Source organism: Ixodes scapularis, unplaced genomic scaffold, assembly GCF_016920785.2.
Source record: "Ixodes scapularis isolate PalLabHiFi unplaced genomic scaffold, ASM1692078v2 PGA_scaffold0__279_contigs__length_252992795, whole genome shotgun sequence".
NCBI lineage: Eukaryota > Metazoa > Arthropoda > Arachnida > Ixodida > Ixodidae > Ixodes > Ixodes scapularis.
Genome location: NW_024609835.1, coordinates 27,372,019 through 27,389,849, shown reverse-complemented (window position 1 = coordinate 27,389,849; position 17,831 = coordinate 27,372,019).

Genomic DNA, 17,831 nt, shown 5'->3' with positions numbered 1-17,831 from the left:
TGCCCCTAGGTCGGGACAACTACCTGAAAGCACCGCTGAGGCATGGGTGTATAGAAACAATATTAATTGTGCCGCAAAACCTTGCAAACTAAAGATTTTAAAAACATCACGCGCCCTTCATTATGTACTAAACTCCAATAAATTTCATACAAAAAGAGTCTTTTCCGTCTGTTTTTACGCAAAAACATGTTTTCTAAAAGCTCAAGGTGACCACAGTACAGACAAATGATGAAGAGTGGCGCTGTTGTCGTATTTAGCTCGGTCTCGGTGGACGCCAGCGGCCCAGGTTTCGACGGCGAGTTTCCCAACTGAGTGTTTTAGTAACGTCGGAAGTAGGCAACAACACCTTTCTTTCTTTTTTGCGGGTCGTTAGAAACCGATATTTCGAGGGGGGGGGGGGGGGGGGGGGGGCGGGGGCGGGGAATCAGGGGATCATACATTCATACTGAACGTCTGTACTTTCTGGGTGGCATTGGGGTGTTTTGAAGCCTCAATCTTTGGCTTAACAACAGAAAACGCCTTACGGTGGCCGGTCCCTAAATGGGCCCTGCAATGATATCTACTTTTTTGTGACTTCCACACCTCTTGGAGTTCGGGCAAGCCAGCGGGCTCGGAGATCTACGAAAACGATATACGGAAACTTCCTAATAGGGAGCTTTCGTAGATCGTTTTCGCCGTCCCGCAACGCCCTCCACAACCCGCTACGATACCTGGAACTCTACAGACAAGGCTATCGGCGCGCAGGCGCAGTAGCAACTTCTTCGTTGCGGAGGAAGAAACTCGGTTTACGAAAACTCTCTAAAGGCCCGTTCACACTCTTGCGACCGACTTCGACCGAGAGAGACCAGACAGGTTTTTAAGCCTTTTACGACTTCTTAAAATCGGATCCGCTGCAGCGGAGCTGGTCCTAAGAAGTCGCAAGAGGCTTAAAAACCGGTCTGGTCTCTCTCGGTCTTACTCGGTCGCAAGAGTGTGAACGGGCCTTAAGTAGAAAGTTTTAGTAGACCGTGTTTCCCTCTCCGATATCCCTCCGCTACGAAGAAACCGCCACTGCGCCTGCGTGCCGATGGCCTTGGCTGTAGAGTTCCGGGTAGCGGGGGAAACCCGGTCTACCAAAAACTCACCCCGCGCACTTCGCTTCACGGAGCCACCCCGAGATGGCGCCGTAAGTTTCAGGTCATCCGGCAGCGCACCGGACGGCCTGTGCAAGCTGCCTGCTCGGCGTGCCGCTTGCTTTCCGGTGCCTATAGACGATTGCAAGCTGGGCGACTGGCCGCCGCCATGTCTCTGCTCGAGCAGGCACGCCCGTGGGATTACGAGCTTGCCAAAGCTACGTTCACCCGCGCGTTGCACGCGCTTGCACGCATGGGGCACCACTTGTGGCGCCATGCTTGCAATTGTCTATACGTTTCGCGCACGATGTGGTAGTATGTAGGTGGGACCATTCAACTATCATCTCGCTCACCAAACAGTTTTCATAAACCGAAGAACGCGGCGGTCTTCGAGTGAAAAAAAAAAAAAAAATATTCCGCTCCGGTAGATAATTTCTAGCCACTCGTGCCCACGCGTGCCCACTCGCAGCGTAAAGCGGGTTCATTTCGGCCGGCACTCCACGAGTGGTTGCACTCCGCGAATTCCTCTCAGCGCCGACATTCCACGCATGCATGCACACCTTTGATGCACACGCTGCTCCGAGAAAATCGAGCGTGCGCCGAAGTGCAATCCCGTCATGCCTCGCTCCGGCGAGGAACGAGAGCAGACGACGAGGGTTCGTCTACTCCGATCTTTGGCTACGATGTGTCGTTCGTACAGCGGAACTGAAAGGGAAAAAAATGAAAGCCGTTTACGACTCCCTGTAACGCCGGATTAGAGCGCAGCTCTTGGGAAGGAGGATGGAAGCGTACTGAGGGATAGGTGACTCTTTGAGATCACGTGACTCAGGGGGTCGCGTGACCTCAGGGGGTCACGTGACTTCAGGGGAGTCACGTGACCTGGGAGTTACGGGACCTTTCACGTGACCTCGGAGGGGGGGGGGGGTGGTCACGTGACCTCGCGGTCACGCCGACGGCGACGCCGACGCCGCTCAAGCCGGAAACGGGCCCTTAAGAGCTGCGCTCTAAAAGTAGATTTTCTGGTAGAAATCGCGTTTCGCGGGCTATGGAATCAAACGCGACTTTGAATTGTGAGTGTCTGCTATTTCATGAAGGAAGCAATTGACAACCCGTGCTTTATTTGCAAGTTTTTAGTCGCTCCGTTGCCGTACAGACGCTAAAATATACCAGTGTCATGGACGATGCCAGTGTGTAAAGAAATGCTCAAAACTAACGCATCAGCGGCCCCCGAGATCATTATCACTATCCGTGTGCGGGTGAAAATTCGAACATTTGTCGACAAGGCTCCCCCAGTAGAAAGCTAAATATTGTGACTTTACCCAAGGCTTGGGCAACATCATCATGAGAAAGCTTCCTCGTTCTCGACGCCCTCACCAAGGCTAAAATCGGATCCACCTGTGACGACGATCGAAATCGAAATTCCCACGAAACGTTTTGCTGGATGTTCACCAGGCTAGTTTTAAAAGGGCACTGACACATCGAAATAATTTTTTTTTATGATACGAAACGATTGAAAACGATGCCGGGACATTACCCTCAAAATTTAAAACTTGGGAATTCAGTATTTACGAAGTAAAAAAACAATTTCCAACTAAGAATTCGAAGTTCCCGCGCGCTCCGTGCCAGGGCAGTGAAGTCAAATTTTGCGGTCTCCTGCGAGTCGACTTTCTTTCGCACCTCCGCTTCAAACCACCGTGACCCCAAGCGAGGAGGTGAGGAGCGGGAGAGAAGGGCGCCGGCGGACCGGGAAAAACCGGTTTCTTCGTCCGGTTCCCCGAGTCCCGATCATCCTCTGCTCGAGCGCCGCCAAGTTTTCCGAGGGAGGATACAAATCCAGGAGGCGACATCACACCGGACTCTGATTTTTGGTATTTCATAAAGAAGGGCCGTAGCGCGTTCGCAATTGCGTTAAAAAACGTTTTACGATTGCCGTTATTAAATGTTATAGAAATGTCGCCTACAAAGCTTCTAAATTTCATGATTTTTGACGTCACTAATCAATAGAAGCGAGGAGGTGAGGAGCGGGAGAGAAAAATGCCGAAAATAAAAACCGCGCACGCGCGTATAGATTTTTTTTTTTTTTTGCGTGTCTATGACTACAACTTCCATCGTTTCAGACAATAAAAAAATACGACCTTTGGGAAGTTAGTGCCCCTTACCCTTTTAGTGGTTCACGCATAATGTCATGCTCAAACGGATCAAGCTTTTTCTGCGCGGACAGCATCATCAGTTTTCACTAGTGTAAAGGTTATAAAAATTGAAAGATCGCAACTGCAGCTACTTTGTAGTCAGCTGGTTGCGGAAATTTACGCCGTCTGTAAATATTTCTACGACAGCCGAGTTGCTTGAACTCACCGCAAATAAAAGCTTGAAGTTGCAGCGACCAATGTTTATAGATAAGCATTGGTAGCGACTACACTCTCGCATTCCCATCCATCACTGTCGAGGAGAAAGGCGCTTATACTGTAGCGCTAGTTTCGGTTTAATGTCGGTACTCGTTCTACAACATAGATGTCGACAGCATCGCCCTGCACTTGGTGCATTTCGTATGTTCGTTTGAGGCCAGTTCTCCGTGCAACACTCCGCGAGTGCGATGCATTCTGGGAGAGAACTCGAACGGTGGCAGTCCGTGTGAAACAAACTCGCTATTACATTCCGTCGTTTCAGTTCCTTGAGTAGCGCAATACTAACGTCGGTAAGTGTTTGTAAAATCAATTAACTCTGATTGCACCGCAGGTAAACGCGAAAGAAAAAATGAAAGCCGTTTGCAACTCTCTGTAACGCCGAATAGACTTCTTCCAAAGCCGACGCGCCCCATCACGGCGAAATACCATGCAGCAATACCAGCACTAGGAACTAGTTGGCCACTCAGTTTCGGTTTGGAGTGAGCAGATTCATCTCATGCTGTCACGCCGCGACCGAACGCGCTGATTGCGTTTTTGATTATCTGATTTTTTACGAATGTACAATACACTCATTCTCGGGCGATACAAAACGAAGACCGGGGCACTTTCCTTGGTTCCCGAAACATTGTGCGTGCGTATGCAAACGTTGTAAGACGTGGCTTAGTCACCTCACCGCACGAGTGCATCTTTGGGGTTATTGTCAGTAATTCTGTCTAGTGTAGTGAACTACACCTGAAATTTTGTCACTTGAGCCCTACACGTATTTTGTTCGCCAAACGTCCGCTTCTTGTTTTCATTGGGCGATAAGCAAGCCGCATCTTCACAGGATTATCAAAGTTGAGCCCAGCGTTTGCGCATGAGCTTTTAAGGAAACGCAATATATTCGACCTCACTACTGCACATAAGTTACTATGATGTCTTCCTCGGGTCATCACATATCTCACACTCAAGTTTTATGCTGATAGAAGATTAAGTTTTCGCAAACACTGAGATCGGCTTGCTACGACCGAGGCCCTAACAAGCGTCCCCTACTCCTCAGTAAGCCTTTTTGGACGAGCTTTTCCTGACGCCCAAGGTCTGTGCCTGAACGGTGTGTCTGAAATTATCTCGGCATACTCAGTCAGGAAGAGAGCAAACACATAACAAATATTATAGCCATTGGCAAACGTCAAATGCGCTTTGCATAATTTCGTTCGTTCATGCCCGTCCGGCGCACTTCCGGCGAACGGTGCGACATTCTTCCCACAAGTGCTCGACTTTTGCTTTCTTAAAACGGTTTGTATGTGCGAATTGTGCCTATATGATTGCAGGATAACTTTATGCGCATACGCGATGTTGATATTAGTGGTATGCAAGCGGGTGGAAACTTCCCTTCGTGCAGTGCTGCGGGGCAGTACAAATAAGAGATGAGAAGTGTGTTAAAATGGAGCTTTTCAATGGCGCCTCCGAGTTTTACCTCGCGTATTCAGTCGTATTAAGAAAAACAGTAATCGCAAAAAGTTATATTTCGCCTGTGGATGCACGAAACAAACTTCCTGATCAACAGTACTAATGTAAAGGCTCGAGCTCGATGTACGTACCTATTGGTTGCTGCAGCTTGTTGATTCGTACACATGCAAGCAAGATCCCCGAGCTTCGCAGCGTCGAAATTCCCAGCACTGGCTCGTCCAAATACCTCGAAACGCTAACAGAAAGGCTCAAGTACAAAAATACAAGCATGCATGCGTTAAGACAAGCTATACGTCTCGGGCTTGTGCTAAAGCTTCGAGGTCTGGCCATTTAGGTTAGTTTAGAGACCACAAATGACGCCCTCGGGACCAGAAAGCATGAGATAACGGCCGTTCATAGTCCACGCTCTGTGTATGACCTCTTGTCGACGTGTCGATCGAAACCGAAACCATGCCACTCTCCTCCCGGGTCAACTAGTTCCCAGAGTGCAAGGCGCGCCGTGTTGCATGCAGGGCTTTATGGAAGTAGTCTATTAGAGCGCAGCTCTTGAGGAGGAGGATGGAAGGGTATACCCCTCCTCCCTCCTCTTCACCTCGTCATCCTGCCTGCCACTCCCCCTCCGCTCCTCCTCCTCCTTCTCCACCTCCTCCTTCACCCCCCCCCCCCCCCGGTGGCTCCTTTGAGGTCACGTGACCCCCATGAGGTCACGTGACCCCCGTTACGCCGACGGCGACGCCGCTGAAGCCGGAAACAAGCGCCTCAGAGCTGCGCTCTAAAAAAAAATTGCGCAAAAATAAACTGATTAACACAAACCTTGTTAACGGGTGATACGGAACTGAAATGTTTTCACCGTGCACATGATTTTTCTCAGAAAATATCTTAAGTTCGCAAACTCCCGTCGATTCGGCTCGACTATTTTTTTTTTTTCAACATGTGGGGCAGCTTATGTGATTATACTTTTACATTTTAAGGCATCCTTTGAGTCGTGCTAAATTGAACTGCTGACCGAATTAAACGCAGTTAAAAATTTTGCATGCAGAGGTTAATGAAATCAGTATTCTTTGAAAGGTTCACTTTATTAGGACACTTACATTTGCATGGAGCAGATTGCAGCAAGTGTTTATAGTAACCACACTCGTCAAGAAAAGCAAACTGGTTTTATTAATGGCACTTCTGATATAGGTAATAACGATACCATCACAAACTGTCTTTAAAAAAAGCTTTAAAAACGCTGTAAGATGACACACTCTATAGCTTTTTTTGGAGTTCTTTTCAACAATACGAGGCGCACAGTTGAGGCTCGTTCTTCTTTTCTCGAGACTGCTTCTTTGCATCTCGGTTGTTTTCCCTTGCAGTATACGGTCGCATTCTCATGAGCACGTAGTACCTGGCCATGGCGTCAGTCTTCTGCTCGTCGCTGGGAAATGACACCTCGCCACTTTCTATGACGTGGTCGATCGTCTTCCAAAAGACATCATGCTCATCACAGTGCTCCGAGAGGTACCGCTCAGCCACCCTCAATATCTTGAAAAGCTTAGAGTTCGGGTGGATGAGGCCACCTTGTGTCTTTGAGTTGGTCAAAGCCGCCTCAGGTGCCCGATTTCCTCTGACAGATAGGGAGTCCCTGCAGGGTACAGCATGTGGCACAGAACTGGTCGTTTTGGAACGTCAAGCAAGACTTCACCTCCGAGTTCGGCATAGTACTTTGTCCTCAACACCATATCCTCTGGGAAGTGCTTGGCGCACACAGTGTCTTTCAAGTTTCGACATTAGCCGCCGATCCTTGCGAGGAATCGCTCGTACCCATTGTGCCAAACACTCAGGGTCGGAAGGAGCGCTGAACAATGTCACCTTTTCTTTGCAACTCTTGCAACCGGAATTACAATTTTGGAGTAAAGCACTTGCGTCCCATGCTCGCCAATGTCAGTTTATGCCGGTGCTTCAGGTTGCGATGCACAAAAATGCAGTCCAAGCAAAAGAACGGAACTGAAAAAAAAAGAAAAAGAAACTGAGCATAGTTGTAAACCCGAGACTGAAGATACGGACAAGGCACTGTAACCTTTATTTCACAGGACAAACATATAAGTCACTCGCCACCCGTGGTCCCCCTCTTTTTCTCTTTTTTTTCCCAAAACCCCTACCCCCTTCCCTCTTCCGTTCCCCAGGCCCCGGTACATTCCAGTCAACGATAAGCTCAGACGGCGCCAACACAAAGCTGCCGACAGATCCCCTGTCAACACATATACACCGCGACATCCTGTGGTCATCCCGGTTCTCCCAAACCAGTCGACCGCAAAAACTTTTCGGCCTCCGGACGTGTCAGATGTCTTTATCCTGATATCTTTATCCTCATCATCGACCCGGCGAACACTGCGGTGAAGCTCAAGCTCCACTGGGTACCGTACGACGTTCCCGACGGCCAGGTGAAGAAGGAGTTGGAGCGCTACGGCAAGGTGTCTGAGATCACCAGGGACTTCTTCTTGGAGAAGGGGTTTGAGGCTGTTGAGTCTAACACCCGGAGTGTACGCATGACCCTCAAGGAAGGCTACACCGTGGACAGCCTCCCCCACGAGATGCGCCTGAAAGGGTGTAAGGTCCTTGTCGTGGTGCCCGGATGCGCTCCGCTCTGCCTTCGCTGTCGTCGTACGGGCCACATTCGCCGGGACTGCCGCGTCCCCTGCTGCTCCGACTGCCACCGCTACGGTCACGAGGCAGAAGAATGCGTCAAAACGTACGCCTCGATGGCCCGAGACCGTAGGTTGGAGGACAACTCCGACTATTTGATGGGTGGTATCGAGGCGGAAGAAGCCGTAGGAGGGTCGCCTCCTACCGACGTGCTGCCGATGGAGCAGAGTGGGGCACCCACACCCAAGGACGACGGCAACCAGGACGCAATGTCAAAAGCGCGCGACTCTGAAGGAACGGCATGAGGTCAAGACGCGCCTCACGACAGAGCCAAGGAGCGCTTGGCCGAGGAGCAAACGCTGTCCGCAGGCGGACAACCTGCAACGGTGAACAGCCATCCCGGTGGTAAGAGCGGCGACGCAGGAGCGGCAGACGAACAAGGCTCCAAAATGGACGCCAGACAAACGGTAAAGCGACCGAGGGAGCCAGCGTCAACACCTTACGGCACTTGGCAGAAGGTCAACCAAGCGTGGCTCACGCTCGAATCGCAAGGACCCAAGAAAGGTCGGGTCGCGGTGAAGCCGCGTATCCCGCCGGATGATCGCCGGAGGAAAGACTCTCTGCGAGTGGTCTCGGTCCCCACGGCATTGCGAATGTACGGCTCCTTTTTGCTTGCGTTCGCTTTCAAGTGCGCGTACGGTCCAAGCTATTTTTTTTCTGCTAGCCTACCTTTTTTTATTTTTTATTTTTTTTTTTGTCTAGCCTCCTACCTAATCGTTAATGAACCTGGAACGATCACTACGTGTGGGCACGTTAAACGTGAAAAGACGGTGAGAGTGCAGGCGAGCTGGTGGTAGCTAATCATGTCGTATTACACGTGAGACTGCGGTGGAAGAAATCGGAAGAACTTTCAGTAGAAGGAACAGACACAGAGAACGTCTCAACAGAGACGTTCTCTGTGTCTGTTCCTTCTACTGAAAGTTCTTCCGATTTCTTCCACCGCAGTCTCGGGTGTAATACGACACGTTAAACGTGCGAGGCTTATGTGCCAAACGTCGTCAATACCAGGTAATTCGCTTATTTATGGAGAAAGGCCTGGACGTGGTCGCGGTTCAAGAAACAAAAATGGAGAGCGAGGCCCAGACAGAGATGATGGTGCGACTTTTTGAAGCAAGGTACGACGTGTGCGTCAGCCACGCTAGGGGGACGTCGGGAGGTTGTCTTTTATTTCTAAAAAAAAGTGTAGTGGGCCGTTGAACAAGTGATTAGCTGCGATGCGGGCCTACTTGTGTTGTGTGATTTTGTTATCTCTGATTTCAAGTTTCGTGTTGTGTGCATATATGGGCCATATATGCACAAAACACGAAACTTGAAATTAGAGATAACAAAATCACACAACACAAGTAGGCCCGCCCGCACAAAAGGTGGAGAACCGTATAGTTTTTTTTTTCGTTTTTTTTTTCGAGCATATTGAAAGGTATGTTAACACAGATCGACTGGTGACAGATCGAACAGCGCGCGGTATAGAGATGAAAGTTCAGTTATGCCAAACGATATGCTGGATCGATATGAATTAGCGGACGTAGCTCACTGCGCGTCAATAGGCAGGCATATACAGTACACGCATTTCCAGGGCACGAGTCACGCGCGACTGGACCGGGCGTACGTTTCCCTCAAACTTATTGGCGCCAGTAAACAATATTCAGCCGACCCCGTGTCATTCAGTGATCATTCCCTCGTCTCCCTTTTAATTTGTTCTTCTAAAGAAGCGCCTAAGAGATTCGTTTGGGATTTACGGAAATTTAATACGAAGCTCAAGAATTCGTAAACGCTCAAGAAGAAGGGTTGATGTTAAATGGGAACTGTTTAAACAGGAAATTAAAATGATAGCCATAGAACGATCATGTTTATTGTAGCATGAGAAAAAAAAAGGAATTAAAAGACCTGCTGCAGACAGTGCCGCTCGCCCGGCTTTCTTCGCGGACGAGATTATCAGTATAAAAAAGCGCTTAGAAATTCTGGACACCGAACAATATTAGGGGGGCTATGGTGCGAGCGAGATGGAAGCGGTTGTCGCTCGGGGAGATACCCACAAAAAGGGCTATCGGGGAGGAACGAAGATACGCGAGTAAAAATGAGATAAGCGAGATTACGTATCGAGGGGTTCTGTCCGGTGATTTCATCGAACGCGCGTTTGTGGAATACTATAAAGAGCTTTTTAGTTACCGCGCCCCCCCAAAAAAAGGATTTCGAGGCGTTTATTTGCCGTTTATGCCCAGACTGGCAGACGACATAAAAGAAAAGCTGGAACTACCCATATCGTTGGCAGAAGTAGAACGAGCCATCGACCATTTAAAACCCGGAAAGTCACCCGGTCCTGATGGTCTGGGCGCTGAATTTTATGAAGCGTTCAAGGACAAGCTTGCCCGCTTTTTGCATCATGTGTTTTCCGAAGCGTATCGTGTAAAAATTTTGCCTCCTTCTTTTTTGTGCACTTATACGATTTTTATACCAAAAAGTGATGATCCAGTGAAACTCCGCAGTGTAGGAGCGTATCGCCCAATTACTTTGACGAAAGTGGATTATAAAATTTTGATAAAAATATTAGGAGAGTGGATGCAAAGTGCGATAAGCGTTTTGTCGGCCCGCACCAGACTTGTGGTATCAAAGGACGAAGTATCGTTACCATCGTTCATGTGGCGACGAGCATTCTGGTCGCCATGGTACAGGTCGACTTGGAAAAGGCCTTCGACCGTGTGTCACATGATATTCTTTTTTTTTCTATTTAGATCACGTCAATGTTGGTTCAGTTTTGTGTGAGGGAATACGTATGGCACAGCAAAATTGCGCCAGCCGTTTTGTCGTGAACAAACGTGTGAGTGAGCGTGTTTGTCTTTTTTCTTCTGTAAGACAAGGATGTCCACTTTCGCCTCTGCTTTTTTGTATTTTTCTTGAACCTTTTTGTTTAAGCATTCTTCGTAGTAGTTTCGTTAGAGGTTTTAATTTACAATCTACTGAAGTGCGGATTTTTGTCATATGCGGATGATGTGGTGATTTTTTGTGTCGACCAAGAAAGTGTGAAGAAAGCAGAGTTGACGGAATTGTTTTGCGAACTGTGTAGCGCCGTTAACTTTGAAAAATGCTTGGGCATTTGGCACGGCACTTGGCCTTCCAAGCCGAATGTGTTTGAGCGCGTTGTATGGTCCGACCTGCCATCTCGCTATCTTGGTGTACCTTTAGATCACTATCGCGACACTGATGAGTACTGGCGCAATGAAACTGAGGCTTTGCGCGCTAAGGCGAACAAGTGGGGAGGCAATGGGTTATCAATTTTTGCTTGTGCATCTGTATGTAACATGTTTCTTGCAGCAAAAGTTTGGTACGTGTTACAGGTGTTACATTGCTCACGTATCAACATTCATCGTGTGTTAGCGGTTTTTATTTAGAGCTCAGAATGGGAGAAGACGAGCCGAACCAGTCTTTTTCGACGAGTCAGCGTTGGTGGTCTAGTCCTTTCGGATCTGTTCGTCAGACAGCTGGTCAGCAGATTTATTTTTCTTCGGGACCAGAAGGACCCATTTTTACGCACGGTCATTGAAACAAGGCTACACAGTATTCTTCCTGAGTTTATTGTTTCGTCCAACGTAACTGGGAGTGGTTGCGTACGCGGGTATCCAAAAGAAGTGATTGGCGCTTATCAATTTTAGAGCGCAGCTCTTAGGGGCCCGTTTCCGGCTTGAGCGGCGTCGGCGTCGCCGTCGCCGTCGGCGTCGCCGTCGGCGTAACCGCGCGGTGCATCATGGGAAATGTCCCATAATGCACGGCGCGAGCCCCACACCGCGGTCACGTGACTTCGTGGGGGGCACGTGACCCCCCCGAGGTCACGTGACTCCCCTGAGGTCACGTGACCCCCTCCTCGAGGTCACGTGACCCCCCGAGGTCACGTGACCCCCGACGATGTCGCGTGACCCCCCGATGACGTCAGCGACACTGATGACGTCACCGGCATCCACATCGTCATCGTCATCATCACTGATGACGTCATCATCAGTGATGATGGCGATGACGATGCGGATGCCGGTGACGTCATCAGTGATGATGACGATGACGATGTGGATGCCGGTGACGTCATCAGTGATGATGACGATGACGATGTGGATGCCGGTGACGTCATCAGTGATGATGACGTCATCAGTGACGATGACGATGTGGATGCCGGTGACGTCATCAGTGATGATGATGATGACGATGTGGATGCCGGTGACGTCATCAGTGATGATGACGTCATCAGTGATGATGACGATGACGATGCGGATGCCTGTGACGTCATCAGTGATGATGACGATGACGATGTGGATGCCGGTGACGTCATCAGTGATGATGACGATGACGATGTGGATGCCGGTGACATCATCAGTGATGATGACGATGACGATGTGGATGCCGGTGACGTTACCGACATCCGCATCGTCATCATCACTGATGACGTCATCAGTGACGTCACTGATGTCGTCACCGGCATCCGCATCGTCATCGTCATCATCACTGATGACGTCGTCAGCGACGTCACTGATGACGTCACCGACATTCGCATCGTCATCGTCATCATCACTGGTGAAGTCATCAGTGACGTCACTAATGACGTCATCGGTACCCGCATCGTCATCGTCACTGATGACATCGTCAGTGACGTCAGTGATGACATCATCGGCATTGGGGTCACGTGACCCCCAAGGTCACGTGACCCTCCAAGGTCACGTGACCCCCCCCCGGTTAGTCTAACCCCCCCCCCCCAGCGTCCTTCCCTCCTCCTCCTCAAGAGCTGCGCTCTAATTCGGCGTTACAGGGAGTTGTAAGCGGCTTTCACTTTTTTTAACTACGCGTTTTTTTATTTTTTTTTACTATTTGTGTGCCGTTATGCGTAAATGGCTGACGAAAGATGTGATAGATATACTTTTTCCCACACCATTATACCGTACACTGTACAGTGAAGGCCGGGGGCAAGGCGTATTGAAACGAGTTAAGAAAATGGCTATCCCAGCACATACTAAAACCTTCTTTTTCAAGTTGCATAGCCAAACCTTACCCGTCAAAGCTTGGCTAGCTGAGAAGGGAGTACCCATCGCTTGGACCGACAACTGCATACTATGTATAAAACGGGAAACTATCGAATAAGTTTTTTTTATACTGCTGGGATGCAGTATTGTTTTGGGACGTTTTGCAAAGGACTCCCAAAAAAGTACCTCCCACTTACGCCCCTAGGAATTCGGTTTTTACCAGTAGAAGTGGACGAAGATGTGCCCTTGGACACGATCATGCTGTTGGCCCTTAGTAAAACATATAAAATAGCGCAAAAAAGACACGGACAAGAAGTATACAGGACAGGCGCTAACTTTCAACTAGTTTTGTTCAGGAAAAGTAAACATTCCTGATGAGAAGGCAAAAGCACCATGTGATAAGAAACACGTCACTATAGCCGTCCGGCCCGCCCGCTTTATACTGCCTATACAGCACATGCTTTAGTGGCGCCCTCTCGAGCCGTCGACACGTTGTGCTGCAGCCGTGAGCGCTAGCTGAGCTCACTACACCTCCTTTAGATCACGACCACTCAAGCGACCATGAACGTCATGAAGGAGGTTTTTCTTTTTTCTTTTTCATGTTTTTTGTAATTTTAATGTGCCTATAACTTTTAAAAATAAAGCGAAATTCGAGAAAAGAAAAGTTTTATTAAGTTACTACGTTCATTACGCTCAGGTTCGGTGCAAATTAAAAACCACTAAAAAAGTCCTTGCAGGGCCCCTTTCCTTTTAGTTCGCGTGCCTGTAAGCACTCTATATTTTCTTTTTGCTTGCCACTTCGCTTTTCGCGTAGCGGCACATTGACAATCGCCTATTCCACGTTTATTTTTTTTTCTTTCAAATTTCAATTAGACACGGACCTTACAACCGCTAAATTTACAACTGCCAAAATGTGTGCCCCACTTGGTGCACATGCCTGCATCATTTGTTTCACTTAAAAGCGTCTGTTTCGAGGAAGCATTGTACGCAGCCTACCCCAGACCACGGCTCTGCCTAGAGAAAGCACATATGACAATCATTCTCAAGAGCCACTTGCTGCGTGGAACGTCTATGGTGGGAGGAGCCACAAACATTGGGCACTGCCTCTTGATCGGCTCTGCTGGGTTGAAGGTGTGCACATACGCGCGGATAACGCAGTGACGTAGCGTGTTTTTTTATATTTGATCCGACTAGCTGATTTTCGTCCTTAGTGTCATTTACGTGCAAAGGGGAATACATAAGATTTTATTCTGCATGATATAATTGTATATATTGTATAGTCCGAAATTTCGTTGTAAATATTGTTAAAAGATATTGCGCTAACTTAGTACATTTTTAGGCATTCGAAGCGGGGACGTTTTCATGAAGTAGTTTTTTTTTTTCTTTACCCGGAACTTTTCGTGTTTGACCAACATTGTCATCACGTACCGTCATTGTCATCGTCATCATTATCATCATCATCGTCGTCGTCATCATTATCATTATCATAATCATCATCTCAAATTTCGGGACCCTGGCCAGTATTAGCCCAGAGCCCCGAAATCTCTTAATCCGGCCCTGGCTCGGAGAGCAGTCATGCACCATCCAGCCTCCTATAGACCATTTCTGCAAGTGCGCCGCCATCTTGAATTGACGTCACTTCCAGTATGGGCGAAAACATTGTTTTGCCTTTGCTACGCCAAGAGAAGGGATTTAGGATGTAAGCGTAACCGTCACACTTTCTCGTTTTGCCTCCTCTTTATTTTTTTACTATTTGCAAGTTGAAACGTTGGATTATTTTTTCGTCGCCCATACCGGATACGCCTATTAGGTGGCTGTGGAGGAGAGTACACAGAAAAGGTCTATAGTGGAGATCAGTGGTTGCGGACGATATGGGAAAGCCCGGGCGAGCGCGTGGCTCCGAAGACCTCCAGTGCCATCTAACGGAAGAAAGCCGTGTTACCATCGAGGCTATTGGGTGAACGAGCGGCATGTCAGCGGCTGCTCGATTTTTGTCTTTAATCCCACTTAATCGGCAAATCACTGAGTCAACACCGTTAGTTGCAACACTCGTTGAAATAAAATGAAAACCGCTTATCGTCATTGATCCCGCGAACTTATTATCAAACACCCCAACACTGATCGCTGAACCTGCCGAACCGGTGGATTCAACAGCGCTTGATTTCGCGTCTTGTCGCGGAACGCCTCTAAATAAGGATTTCATCTTCGATAGGAACTTTTCCAGAATCCAGATGGTACTGGAAAGGAAGACTTTCCACCCATCTGCTTACGCGATATAGTGCTACTTCCAAATAGAAATAAAGAAAAGCACGTCTTTTTGTTTCGGTTATCAGCGGACGGCTTGACCTTAAAAACTTAACTACAGCCCGTGGCTCTAATTCAGTTTGAAAGTTTAAAACCGAGAAGAAAGCGCGAACGAAGTTCGGGCACCGCATACACCCAATACCGACGAAGCCCTCCATCCGCGACTTTCACTGCTTCTAACGACCCAGCGAGGGAGAAAGCTCTGGTAGCCCTTTCCCCTTTTCTCTCTCGCTCTCAAAATGGCGTTACCCACGATAAAACAATCTATACCCCTGAGTCTTGTTACACAGGGGAGGAAGTGGCCGAGTGGGCTAACGCGTCTCAGCTCGGAGCGTGGAGCGAAAGCTTGCGCTGGGAACCTCCTGGGTTCGATCCCCGCCGCCCCCGCCCGTCTCGATCTGGATGAGTTTCGTACCGGCACGCGTTCGTGTGATCACTACTGCGTGATGCACGTTAAAAACCCCAGGTTAGCGGTTGTACCGCACTGGCCAAATTTCTCATCTACAGCTAAGAGACCGATTACCCGTTGAGGCGCATCTCCATCAAGGCTGTATAAACATAAAGAGCAAGCCAATTATTTTAGTCTTGTTACACAAGCGCTCTCAACATTTAACCAACATCGCCAGTTGACTCAATCCCGATCGATCGGAGTACGTGGCCGTGCACTGTCATGGAGCCGCTAATAGTTGAATTCAGCTGATCTTACTAAAGCAAAAAATTATAATGAAAATTTAAGTATGTTATTATCGTTCTTATTAGTATTATTACAATTACTACTACTGCTACTTCTTACTACTACTACTAGCACTATTCCTTATTACTGCTACTACTACTGCCTTTCCCTATTGAATCTGCGTGACACGCAGAATCAACGGGGATCGGTTGACGCCAAAGCAGAGGGAACGCTCCGTGGCATTCTTTCATGTGCTGCTGCAGCGAAAAGCACTCCTCTGACGTCCTCTGACGTCCTCTGTACACGCCGTAGACCAGCCGGTTCCTGTAGAACGGGAAAATGTTGCTTCGCCAGAGGACGATTTGCCGATCAACGAGCTGACGTCAACACGCCCGAAAGGTCGGACCACTGCGCGGAACGGAGCGTCCGAAACCTGCGAACTGAGCGTTGCCCCTCCGTCAAGGCGCCGAACTCCGTTGTTTGTGACCCAGCTGGCCCCAGACACCACCTGTGGAGACGTGATCTGTCATCTGTCTTCAGTCGGTCTCCAGAAACTGGCGTGCCGGAGACTGAAGACCCCCTTTGACACTAATTCTTCATTCTACGTGTCTGTGGCGGCCGAGGACTCGGGCAAACTCTCAGACCCTGCGCTGTGACCCAAATATCGTCATCTTCATGCATTTTAGGGGCACTCTCCGAGAAGATTTCTACGAATCCAGAGAAGCCTCCACACCCACAGTAAAGTATACCGATGGGTAACGTTGAATTGTTCTATCAAGTCGCGGGCTTAAGCTGAGCTAGTTCGGTCATTCTTACAGCGATATGAATGGTGGTTTTCTTTTTTTGGCGGGCTATCTTGGTTAAGCTGGCCCATCGTAAGATTAATTGTTCTATTAACCCGTCCGCGGTCTACGAAAGAAAACATAATGCTTTTTTATGTTGTTTTTCTAACATTACTTTATCCAATTACTCTATTGTTTGTTTCAAGAAAACTTAGTTATGTTGCCGCATTAGTTCTTCGGATTATATTCCTCCTCATACTGAAGTGCATCGCGCCGCTGCGATTTGACTGCAAGGAGTAGGGCTAGAGGCGATGTGCTGGTCACAGTTGGCTAGCGTTACAGATCTCGTGAGGACTTAGAAAGCTTCTCTGAGAGTGTATGGTTCGAGGCCGAGTGTGCAATGAAGGCGCGTTGTAATCGATTTGTTTTATTTCCCTCCTCGAATGACACCAGATGATTTTCACAGGTGTCTTGTTAGCTTTGAGTCATCTATAGGGAGTATTGACTGGACGCCATATTTGTGGGTGCTGTTTAGAGCGCATGCTCAGAACGAGCTCACATCAATAGGATACTAAGACCGGCACTCTTGCTGGTGCGGAATGCACGTTGCAAAAGAACCGTGGAAGCTCGCCATCAGCACGCGCTCAGCAGTCGCGCACACAGCTATGGCCACCAGTGAATACTTCCTATACACTCGATGAGTTAGGCGTGTGCAAGCTCTTGCTAATGGGCATTTTAATGCTCCAGGCATCAACTGGACCCACTTGAATATAATATTGATAACTTTTATGGTAAGCAAAAAAGCAACCCTATAAACTCTGCCACAAGCGCTTTTTAAGACGAAATGCGTTGCATCAATTCCACCTTTCTTGAAAAGGCGTGTAATGATTTTTAACGCAAAGAGGCGGCTCACACTCGGCGTCAACTATTTTGTGCAACATTTCAAGACAGCTTCCACAGTGCTGCTGCCCCGCCCTGCCGCGAGAGCACGAGGGACTTCGTCATACGGAGCCACTAAATAGGCGCTTAGAGTATCGGCACCTCACTCCCCGACTCTCCCCTAGCGCTGCCATCTTGGTGCTTAGTGCAGGGCGGGCGCAACTGGCGATCGTTACGTTTCGAAAATGCGACTTCCCGAGCTCGGTGTTTTGCTCTGTCGCGGACTGCTTTTACCTTTCCATAGAAAGGAAACCTATTATCCTCGATTCCCGATAAAGCTCTAGATAACTAGCAACAAAAATTTTAAGCACCAAGATGGCTCAGTTGTCGTTACTCTGAAGCGTAGCTTATTTAGTGGTACTATTGCGTCCCATTCACGTGAGCTCGCACAACTGATTTTGGCAGAGTTCTGCAGTTTAAGCATAGGCACGAGCGCGTAGCTTTGGAAAGTACCTCCTATGCAGGAGCTCTCGTAAAAACAAGAG